Below are 12,975 nucleotides of genomic sequence, written 5' to 3' on the forward strand. Positions count from 1 at the left end.
TACTACATTAATTCAATAAGTTACACAAACATTCTAGAGCAAGGAAAATTTCATTTTATAATACACCAACCCTAGCATATACACAAAATTTGATCTTTAACATAAAAAAATATCCCCAAAATATTATACATGTCATTATAACAATTTAAATTGATAAACTAATAAAATTAAAAATGCCTAATCTCATGGTTTAATTAGAGTGCTCCTATTGGGGCTACCCAACTTAATTTATCTCCTTGCCAACTAGGAATGACTTCCTAGCCTAGGGAATGTCCGTAGGTTACCTGGCCCTGAGAGCCCAAGTCCAACTGGTTGTAGTGTGTCTAGGTTAGATCTAGATCTGGCCCTCTCTAATCAACTCAAGTTTGAGTTCTCCCAACTATCTCTTCCACACCCACTCTAAAATCCAATATGCAAAAAAAACCTTAAAAAACAAAGATTAAGAACCTCTTTTCCATTTTCCTTACCTTGTTTTATGCCTTCCTTCCTCATTTGTCTCAACCACCTCTCATGAATTCCCCCCATTATTCGAGGTACATGCCTTGAATGCCCCCATCTTTCGAATCTAATAATTTTGACTTTCAACCCCCCTAACACCTCCTCGAGTGTCCCCCTCTTTCTCATTCCAACTACTCCTTATCCCTTCATTAAAATTCAAGTGGAATGTTCCCCAACCACTCCTTATTAATTCAACAAAACATTACCATTCAAAATGTTATTATTTTGATACCATGAGATATATAATATGATTCTAGTAAATGTTACCATTCAATAGAATATTTTTTTTGATAAAGTATCACAATTCAATAAAATAATGTAATTCTAATAGATATCATAATTCAGTAATAATATTTTAGAATATTAGTCAAACATGAGGAATGTTATTAATTTAATAACTAAAAGGATCATGTTTAGAATATACTCCTTAATTATAAATCATGTTTTAAGGTTAATTAATCAGTAATTATGATTAACAATATATTTAATCATTCAACATTTTAAGCTTTAAAATACCAGTGGATTGTTGCCACATCTAAGTATGTAACTAGGATAATAGGATTAAGTAAGGCATTATAATACGCCATATTCTATTAACAAATACCCCATAATAACAAACATAAAGATTTAAAGAGACATAACAAAGTGTATACTTCTGAGTGTAATAAGAATTATAAACTTCAAATATAGTTGCGTTGCCTATTTCCATCCCACTTTAAACAAACACATCCAAAAATACCACCCTAATGAAATAAATATTTTTTAATAAAAAAATAACAAATTCAATTTGAACTTCTCTATTTTTATTTTTAAAACCTATTTTACTCTACCGTCTTTAGAATTTCACTTTAGTTTCATTTGACTTTTAGAATTAATTTATATTAATAAAATTTAATAATTTTTTTTTTTTTTTTTTTTTTTTTTTGTGTTTATGTGAAATTTATAAATGGATTTATATTTACCTTAGGCTCAAATATTAAAATGATTTTAACTTTAAATATAAATGTAATTGTAAAAATTGTAAGTATCATGGTTGTTTAGATGAAACAATCGTACAACCAATGATGTTGTCAGGTCATATATTTGGTGAGTCTGTCCTTGTTCATCCCAAACGCATGTTCTGACAGCCGCACTCTGGTCATGAGTTTGGTTTGGGTGAGCGACCATTTTCATGAAAATCATAGAGCTAAGTAACGCTCTTATTTATATAAAGTTGGAAGCCATCATTCGAAGCTCTCAAGTCATGGAATTCTCGTCGACTCAGGAGCTTTGAGGCTTGAGCAACATCAAACCTGGAAATGATGCAATTGTATGGAAATAATGTTTTGCGCACCACAGCCACTAGCGTATGGTTGTTGTAGCTACTAAACCCAATTGGAATGGGTAGGATTGGAAAGAAATAGATTCTAGAGGTTTATGCTGACTCCCTATAACCTAATAAATTCCATGCATTAGTAGACCAATGGCAGATATCACTCCAAGGGCTATGGTCATGCTTCATTTTTAGAAATCATTCCCACAATCTAAAATGAATTTGAAATGGATGATACTGAGTACAAATATGAAAATTGTACAGATGGCTACGTAGTGCTCTAAGTTGAGAACATTTCTTCCTCAACTCCATTGTCCACGCTTTTGGAATGTTGCTGGTCGCCCAGTCCATTTTTAAATATTCAACGAATTCGATTTTAAAGCTCTTGTCAAAGCCAGTGCATCCGATAATAGAAAGTGACTCCGTCGGAATAAGTGACTCCGTCGGAATAAATATTCTATAGGAGTTTTCCTAGATTATAATTGGGAAAATTCTTCAAATTTTGTTTTTTAATAAACCATATTTTGAAGCGATGAAACCTCTCATTAAGCATGATTCTACACCCTTTGTGACCTTTCTGTCATGGATTTTGTTATAATCTTTTTCTCAGATTTTGTTGTTTTTTTATAACCTAAAATGCAAACACTGAATTCTCTGGACGTTATTAATTTCGTTTTCAAATATAATATCGATATAAGGCTTATTCTGGTTGGATTCACATATAACTGTTATGGTTTACGGTGAATATTTTTAAAATTTTGTTCTCTTTATTCATCTTCTTTTTTAACCATTACAATAATTATTAAAAATAGAAATGAAAATATTATTTATATAAAAATAATAATTTTATTATAAAATACGACGAAAACGTAATATTTCACTTTATATTGAATTAATTGTGTAGCTTATAATAATATATTATTTTTCTTAATATTTTATGTGATGAACTCGTTTGAGTTTCTTTTTAGTATTTTACTTTATATTATAGATTCATATAGAATTGGTTTCATCATGGACACTTAATTGGTTTTTGAGAGGCAAGAAAGAAAAAGAATGTCATTGAGATTATTCAGTTTACAAATTGTTAATGGTGGTAGAATTATTGTATATACTTGATAGTGGTGGTGGTTTTTAGTGAAATAGTTTTTTATGAAACTTTTTTTTATATTTTATTTTTTAATTTTTTTTCAATAAATCTGAATACAGTTAAAATCTCAATTTTTTTTATCTAGATGACTTAACAAAGCACTCCAACACAAAGAGGAAAAAAATAAATTTTAATGATATTCCATTCTACTCAACATGTAACCATAAATTGTCAGCAGTAATAATCCTAATTCTGAGCCCTAACAAATTAAATTATCTTAATTAAATATTCATAAAACATGAAAAAATAGTAGAATAATTAAACACTCATAATTCTGTTCCATACCAAATTAATTTATCGATTTTTTTTTGCAAAGTAGCAACTGCATATTTATTGCGATATTCTTCATCTTTTTTCCGGGAGTTTATGTTTATTGTTAAAATTGAAAAGAAAATTGATAATTAATTTTTTCCATATAGATATTTTTATTTTTATTTTTATTTTTATTTTAAAATATATAAAATGCTACATAAATTTCATTAGATGGTAGAGTTCAAGTTGTGTCAATAGTTATTGTTAAAAATTGTGGTTTTAGGCATTTGATATTGGTGAACCATGGTATTAAGTTTATAGTTGAATCTAGAGGTTCATTTTATACTCAAGTAAGTGATATGTAAATATGTTTCCCACTCTTAAAATAAATAAATATTCTCTAAATAGAAAAGTAATATTGACTGAAAAATTCATTCTCTGCATATCTAATTACTTGTCCAAATGACCTAATATAATTTCATGTAAAGTAATTAAAAGTAAAAATAAATAAATATGTGAGAAAAATGTTTAAAGCTTGTACTTTTCAAAAATAATTTAGACATGAGATCAATTCCATATAAAAAATAGAAAAAAATATATTTTAATTTTGTATATGATAAAATATGGGTTATCAATAAAATATTTTAATATGAATTAATATTTAAATATACTCAAAATATATTAATAACAAAATAACAATTTCAATGCATATATAATATTTATAACATTTAAAAATATAATTTAAACAATTTAAAATTTTCGCATTGTTTTTTCCACTCTAAAATAAGTTTCTATTATTTTTTCCACTCTACACTAAATTTCCACTAAGCTGTACTCAATTTGAATATGATTCATGGTTAACCTGTGTTAGCATTACATATACTTTAAGCATTTCAGTATTTTCCATTATAGTGAACTAGAATTCAATGAATTTTCTTCAGTTGAGGTTTTTCATGGCAAATCATGGTATGCATGATCTGAATACATGTTGCTTGTTTATTATATTCATTTCTGTCATTTTCTTAGAATCGTAGCCAGTGGTATTAGAGCTTTGGCTGGCGACAGGGGCCTAGTCAAACTCATCACCTGTAGAGAGAGGATTTGTGAATGATCTGCTTTCCAGGTAAATCTGTGAGTTTGCTTCTTTTATTGAGAGCTTGTACCCCACCATATCATGGTATTGCAGAGATTTTGTGCTCTTCTGGAAACGAAGGTAGTTAGTGGTGAATAAAGCATGAAAGCGTCGACTGTTTGTTATCATGGAATTATTACCATCCATGAATTGTCATCAAGAATGGACTTTGTTGTAGAAGCTATGAGGATTGGTTGAACCAATGGTTTCTTGCACAAACCAACAGGGTCAGTTGATTAATGGTTCGATGAAGAGCATGCCTCTAGTGCATTGGATTGATGTGATCACATTTGTTTTTTTTTGTCTGCGAAATGATAAGGGATTCGTGGCCAAGTCCCCGAGGCCACAATGATATCTTGCATCCATGAAGTAATGTTGAATCTGAGGGAGAAGCTTGATTGTTTTTTGTTCGGTGGGTGTGAGAACATGGAGCACCAGAAGTTGTAGCTGGTTTGGTACATCTGCTGGCACAGCCAGTAACCACGACAGGAATTCGGGACAATGGCAAGTCTCTTAAATAGCAAGGAATCGTAGAGGTTGATATATAGTGGTTTTCCACCCTCAAATGACACATGAGGGCAAAATGAGGCAACAACGGCAAGTGCACGTTGTCCCTCGAGGATCATGGATTGGTCTCGTACAATCATGACATGTAGTCATGGTTTCCATGTGAATTGTGTGGATAAAAGGCTTTAAAAACATTGTGTATTGTCCCATGTGTAGGAGGAGTGCCACTTGTGAGAGAGATTACAGGAAATATGTTTGATAAAGACTGAGACGACTGTAAATAAGCGAATGAGATAAATGTTTGAATTTTAAGATTGAAATTCCTACAAAGGAATGGTAGAAAACGAAGTAGAAGTGTGTTCAAAAGTGACAAACCCTTGCTATGTCTAGAAATGGTGTCCATTGCAATGTTTTTTCGCAAGCAAAAAATCCTCGCTATGTCTAGAAATGGTGCATGCTACACATTCCAACCTGTTGGGAGACTATTGGGACAATGACGGTGTGGCAACATCAAGATTAGCAAAGCTTGCTGATAGACTCTATTGGAATCTTGTTGTGAGGTGGCACTGGGTTTATGCAATGAGGAAAAGGACAAGAACCTTGTGGCGCCCATGACTTTTCCTCTAATTTTAATCATGGTGGTCACGACTTAAGGGTTGTAAGAACGGGATATTTCATGGTTAACTTTGGAGAATTATATGCCTTGTGGTATCTTAAGTTGTAGTGGGGAGTGGAGAGGTTTTGGATTAATAAAATCTTGGTGCCATGAATTGGATTATGCAACACATTGCTTGGTTGTAGCAAAAGTAGTGGGGAGTGGAGAGGTTTTGGATTAATAAAATTTTGGTGCCATGAATTGGATTATGCAACACATTGCTTGGTTGTAGCAAAATTTGATTTATGTTGGAAATCCCTTTTATCAGGCCAGGTTTGAGTCCCAAGAGGATTTCTTTGACAGATTGTGGAATTTGTTGAAATAATATGTGCATCTTTTGGTTTTCATCCCGGGGAGATAGAAGAATCTTGGAATGTAGAAAAAAATGAAATTGATTCAATGCCTTTAAGTCAAGTGATGAACCAATCTATTCTTCCGCTATATGATCGGAAAAAATTTGGATCGATCAAATTTAAATATCTGTCGAAGGAACAACAGAAAAACGGATAATATTAAGTACTAAATATTTGCTCATTTATCTGATGGAAGATTATGCAAAGTTTTTGTAAAAACCCGAACTATACTATGAGAATTTAAATGTGCATATAGAATATTTTCTTCTATTTTCTTCTATTTTTTTGGCTTACAAAATAAAAGAGGAGGAAAAACACCTTTTATTCATTTTCTCTCATTAGGAACAAACCCTATCAAAAGTTTTATAGGTTTTTTTTTTTATGAGTGATATTGCCCCTTACTTGTCTGCTCTTCCTTCTTTAGGAATTTTCAGTATAACGTACAAAATAATCTTCAAATTACGAAGGAATTGACGAATAGGACAAGATCGGAAACCCAATTAGTTCTTCGAATAATGAAATAGGAGAATGGGATCAGAGAAAATAGGAATCTTCTCCAAGATTGCTTAGTTATTCTCCTCATCTCTCCTCCCTACGATCTATCTCTATTTTCCGGCCGGATCGTTTGGACAAGGAAAGGAGGGAATGGCATGTATATAGTACACGATATAGCATATCGGGGATCGTTCAACAAGTTGATCTATTCCAGTGCTTATGGAGTCACTCCCTATTTCAATTTTATTCCAATTTAGATCTAAATGAACATTTTTAGATCTAAATGAACATTTTATCAAGAATATATAAGGGAGAAGAAGGATAAAAGGCTCCGAAGGGGTATTAATTTTTGAATCAATAAGTAAACTTCATGTTCAAAAATCTATGGACCTAAAGGTTCATCTCGGCCAATTGAACTTTCTCAAATTGTTTCTTCTTAAGGACCAAAAATATCTGTGCCAGAATGACAGATGCTAAGAATAATAAAAGACCTTTAACACGTAATGGATCTTGAAGGACTATCTCTGCATCTCCTTGACCAAATCCACCCAAATTAGGGTTATTCGTTAATGGCTGATCGACCTTGATCAATTCGCCTTCTGAAATAAGAAGCTCCGGTCCTGGAGGTACAATGTCAACCACTTGCCGACTGTCTGATGTATTATCGATAGTTATCTCATATCCACCCTTTTCTTTACGTAAAATTTTGCTCACTCTTCCTGTTGCTGAAGCACTATAGACCGTATTGTTGCTCTTACTCCCGTCGGGATAAATTTGTCCTCTTCCTCTATTACCACCCACATATATGGGATATTTCAGGAAGTGAGCTTCTTTATCAGTAGAAGGATCTGGTGAAAGGATGGGGAACACAAGTTCACTATATTTTTGACCGGGAACAGGACCTATTACAATAATGTTTTTTTTTATTGGGACGATAGTTCTGAAAATAAAGATTACCCGTCTTTTGTCTAATCTCAGGGGAAATACGATCCGGAGGGGCTAATTCAAAGCCCTCGGGTAAAATTAGAACAACTCCTACATTTAAAGCCCCTTTCTTGCCATTAGCAAGAACTTGTTTCATCTGCATATCATAGGGGATCTTAACAACTGCTTCAAATATAGTATTGGGAAGCACGGATTGTGGAACCTTAATATCCACAGGTTTTTTTGCCAAGTGATAATTGGCACATACAATACGTCCAGTGGCTTCTCGGGGATTTTCATAACCCTGCTGTGCAAAAATGGGATATGCATTCGAAATGGATGTCCGAGTTATGATATGTATCATGACGAGGACGAAAATTAACCGAGTCATCTTTTTCGCCCATTCATAAGTATTTCTATTTTGCATGGTTCAATTATTGGTTCCAAATCATTTTTGGGGTGAGAGTAGGTAGCTATCATAGTTACCTGTCAAAAATTCTTCTACTATATTGATTTAACCAAACCTAAAAATAAGAAATCGGAAGTCTTGCACCAGGAGAAGAATGAAGGGGAGGAATAGCTAATTCCTGAACACGGAAAACACTTTATTATTCTGTTTCAATTGTTTCGGTCGGAGAAAAAAACCTACCTATTCTTTATTCATTCATCGAATGATAAATTACTACAAGTGAAGGAGATATACGATTGAAACGACGGAAGATCCAATATTTAAGAATCGTATCTAAGATGACTGGAAAAGTTGAAACAAGACCAGATATGATTCGTTCATTATGGGAAAATCCATAACTTTCGGAGATCGAATCGATCATCAGTTCCCAACCATGGGGTGAATGAAACCCAATACATAGATCGGTTGCTAAAAGAATTAGAAAAGCTTTCATTGTATCGCTCAGACTATAGAAGAATTCTTGGATCCAAGAATTGATAATAGCGAGTTTATTCTTACCCAGAATGATATAAGCACTTATAAAAGCAAAACCTATTAGATTTGTTAATAAATGTGATATTATCTGGATACAATCTTCATTGTACATTTCGACCAATTGGATCATTTCTTTGTGAATCTCTATACGAATAGATTGTGAATGTATTCCCAAAGGATCTTCCACCATTCTTTCTAACAAGAATAGTTCTTCTATTTTCTCAAATCTTCCCAGAGCATTTTGTTCCTGGAGATAATCAAAAATTTTCTGAGATTTAACCGTATTCCACCAATTTGTAACCCAAGGCTCCAAACCTTTCCGTAATGAAATAGGAATTACCCAAGGCAGTACTACTAAACATGCGAGATATCGTAGGGAAGCTGATGCTTTATATTCGGACACTTCCAATTCGTGAATCGCTAACGAACCTGATTCACTTGTCAGTTCTGTCCGAAATCTAGACAAAGTACGAGTGATAGAATGAGGTATGGGATCCATAGATTGATCTATTGCGTAATTGTTTGATCCCGATCAAAAAAATATACTCGGGAAAAAAGTAAAAGGTTTGTTCAAAATGGGTGAGACGGAGCATAAGGAGATCATTCCAAATCATTTATATATGGACCAATTATCTATTAATTTTTTTCATCTTCTTCTTTTTTAGAAGAATAACTTGAAGTAACATAAGTCTTATTCATTGCCAAGATCTTTTGAATCCTGATCACTAGATCCTTTACGAATATTTCCCCAGTTATCTCCAAAGATGACAAACGCTCTTGAAAAATGAGAGAACGACAAAAAGTCATAATTGGATCGTGATGAGAGGAAAAAAGCGTTTTAGTTTTAGGGAAACCGGACCACTCTATCTAGTAATTGTTGTTTCTGAGACATCATATTCATCTACTGGTACCAGTTCTATTTTAACTTATTGCTTTTTCTATATTACCTCTTTCTATACTATTTCATAAAAATAGTATATTGTTCGTAAAGATCCTATATCGTTCCATTTTCATACAATGAAATATTTATTGAAATTTCATTGTATGAAAATGGAATATTTATTGAAATTTCCTGATTGGATATTTATTCATGTTCCTTTATCCTCGACATATATTCAAATGTTTTTACATTTGAATGTATGTCGAGGATAAAGACACCCCCGATTTCAAAACCCTTCAATGGATACACGCAAGAAACGGGCTGATTCAGCGGCTTTCTGTTCGATCTCCCTTAGGTTCACATTATCACCAGTACGAGTTAAAGGAATGTCTTGTCGGCCCTTTATTTCCATATAAAGAACACGACGAGGGGAAATACCTTCTTGAATTTCCATTTTGATCATCTGAATATCCTTCATAAGAAATCGTGGGAAAATACGACGATTTATTCCGGGAAATCCCCAACGAAAAAGACATACAATTCCTTTTTTTTATCGAACTTATTATAGCCACTACCCACATTGAACAAAATTGTGCACCATAGATAAGAGCTAATGAACAGACCTGCAATACCATAAAAACACATTACAATTCCTTGTGGAACAAAGAGTATTTGCTGAGATGACAATAGGGGTATCAGGTTCTCACCAAAATAACTCGAGATCCCGACTAGGAAAAATCCTAGTGAACCCAGAAAGAGGATACAAGCCCAAAAGAAATTACTTCTTTTTCGAGACCCTGTTATAGGTTCTATCCAGAGCCATTTGGATCGACGATTCATAAAAAATTGTATTCAATTCCATCCTATTGAAGTTGAGGGAATAGCCAACTTTTTTATCCTTTGGTTCCCAAACTCTTATGAACTATCTATATAGATAGATAAATTTTCAGTTAAGTCAGCCAAGTTTGTCTTCTTGTCCATTCTTACCATCCATTTCAAATGGGTCCTTCCCTAATTTCTCAATTTTAGAAACAACATTGGATCAGTGGAGTATAAATATCTCCTGGAATAGATATCTATACCGTATGAAAAAAGAAAACCGACCACATTAACATATTGACCCATACCTATTTATTGACATATGTGTAGATCCTATCTGTATATGTATATGAATATGAATAAATATCCATATTCATATACATATAATTTGGATATTTATACCTATTTTGTGTCTATAAGAGTTCTATCTTATATCATCTATAATAGATATAGATATCCTATCTGTTCTGCAATTGAAAGATCTAAACCCATTTATTAAATCTGGTTTGCTCAGATTCATAAAATCTCGTCCTTCTGAATATACAGATAAGAAAGAAACATTGTAATTGCCGGAAGTAATAAGCCGACTAAAGGCACCAAAATAGAGGGTAGGATAGGGAGTAGGTTAGAGAGTAGGTTAGAGAGTAGGTTAGGGAGTAGGTTAGGAATTATCATAGAACGAGTACCTTACTTAATCAATGAAATGTTTATCCATATTACAAAGAATAATTATAAGGTCAAATAAGTGATGGGACCAAATAAGCGGTCCCATTCGTCCTTCTTCCTAGAATACATGTATGCAAGTGTTCGTTGTTCCTTTCCTCGTCTCTCCCGAAAATACTAAAAAAGCATTTCCAGTTGGGGCAATTTTTTTTATTTTTTTTTATAAGATCTTGATGAGTTCAACAATGAGTTCTATATTACAACATAGAGATCCATTAGAACACTTACTATATAAGTAAAATAGTGGAAGAACATGAATCCTGACCAAAATTTCTCTGATTTCTGAAAGCGCAGAATTGGCTATATGGATTGTTAGTATAGGCTCGAGGATCATAAATTGTTAATAAGAAGGGGGTGAAAAGCAATTCTCTCCTTCGCCGCGATAAGAAACTGTATCACTGTCACTTCCGTTACAAGGAACTCGATTTGATCCTTTTTCCTGATAAGGAAACTCAACGTTCATTTTTTTCTTTTTATTTATTTACAAGGAAGACCGTAAAACGTAAAACCAAAATAGTTCACTCAGAACACCTTTTAAGAAATTACGTGGAACGATCAGATCAAATAAACCATGACCAAATAAATGCTCAGTCACCTGAAAATCTTCAATCACTTTCTGACCTAATGTCTATTCGATTACTCTTTTACCTGCAAATGCAATGTACGCTTTAGGTTAGGCAATAATAATATCTCCCAACATGCCAAAACTAGCAGTCACTCCACCAGTTGTCGGTGACGTCAGAATCGATATATATAACAACTTTTTCTCCTTCTGATGAATATATAATGCAGAAGCTATTTTAGCCATTTGCATTAAACTAAAACTTCCTCCTTGCATACGTGCTCCTCCGGAAGCACACACCATAATTAATGGAAGAGATTCCGCGGTAGCGCGCTCGATCAGACGGGTTATTTTCTCACCTACTACAGAGCCCATACTACCTCCCATGAACTGAAAATCCATAACTCCGAGTGCGATAGTAAGACCATTTAGTTGACCTATGCCTGTTTGAATAGCATCAGTTAAACCTGTCTCTATTTGATAGAAAGTGATATGATCCTTATAAGATTCATCCTCAGAATTAATATTATCAGAATGAGAAGGTTCATTCTCAGAATAAAATTGAAGAACATCTAGAGTGTACATGTCTTCATCCATAGGAGCCAAGTGTCACGATCAATTGGAAGTTCTATTCTATCTGAACTATTCATTTGCAGATAATATCCACATTCTTTACAAACACTTTGATTCTCTCTCAAGAATCTGAGATATAGTAAGTTCTCGCAATTATCGCATTGAGCCCATAACTTCTTAATTTTAGCGTAATAAATACTTTTATTCTTGTTTTTCTCCGTCTCATTGGCATCCTTACTATCCCTTTCGACCGAATTTTTTAGTAATGCAGTTATTTTACGCTTGTCTTCAAACCACTCCTTTATAGACATAGAGTTTTCCTTCCATATAAAGGTGAAAATTGTTACTTTTCCTATCTTATTTTGTATGAAGAGAAGTCGTATAAGTATAAATACAATGATGAAAATTATTAATCAATAGTGGAATGAATCATTGAGAAATCATTTCCATTCATTATTGATTAGGAATCTGAAGTATCGATCCGGGATTATGATAGAATACTTTATTCTATTATAAAGAAAGATTCTCTCCTATACCGCGATGGAAAGGAATTTTCATTTAAAATACAACATCTTTTGGGCTAGAAGGGATTTGAACCCTTGACTTCACGGTCCGGAACCATGAGCTCTGATCCGCTGAGCTACCAACCCTATCGAATGATCTATAAGATCATTGTAAAGGATGAATAGGATTCGTTATCGAATGCTTGACCCAAAAAAAAATTCATAAATAACTCTGTTTGAGATATTTAACCTTGGAAATATCTATATATCAATATCTACATAGATATTGATATATAGATATTAATATATGGAAATTCCATATATTGATATCTGAAATTCCATATCTCCGCTCACGATTTGGACTAATATTTGGGGTAGTAGTAAAAGATTGGGCCGAGTCCGATTGGTAGAACGAAAGTCACTGGATTACAAGCGATCAATCACATCAAATTCAAATTTGATCTCCTTCCATATTTCACAAGCAGCAGCTAGTTCAGGACTCCATTTACAAGCTTCACGGATCACTTCATTACCTTCACGAGCAAGATCACGTCCTTCATTACGAGCTTGTACACAAGCTTCTAGAGCAACCCGATTAGCTACTGCACCAGGTGCATTTCCCCAAGGATGTCCCAAAGTTCCCCCACCAAACTGTAGTACGGAATCATCCCCAAAGATCTCGGTCAGAGCAGGCATA

General features: G+C 33.4%; 1 non-coding gene across 1 annotated transcript; it reads right to left on the reverse strand.

The window, feature by feature from the left end:
- Positions 1-12,351: 12,351 nt before the first annotated feature.
- Positions 12,352-12,425, reverse strand: TRNAR-CCG (transfer RNA arginine (anticodon CCG)). Its single transcript has one exon. It is a non-coding gene; the product is annotated as a tRNA-Arg (tRNA).
- Between the last annotated feature and the right edge of the window lie 550 nt (positions 12,426-12,975).

This window comes from Pinus tabuliformis, chromosome 4_2 (assembly GCF_031772625.1).
Source record: "Pinus tabuliformis cultivar Carrire ecotype Pingquan chromosome 4_2, CPIR1, whole genome shotgun sequence".
NCBI classification, from domain to species: domain Eukaryota; kingdom Viridiplantae; phylum Streptophyta; class Pinopsida; order Pinales; family Pinaceae; genus Pinus; species Pinus tabuliformis.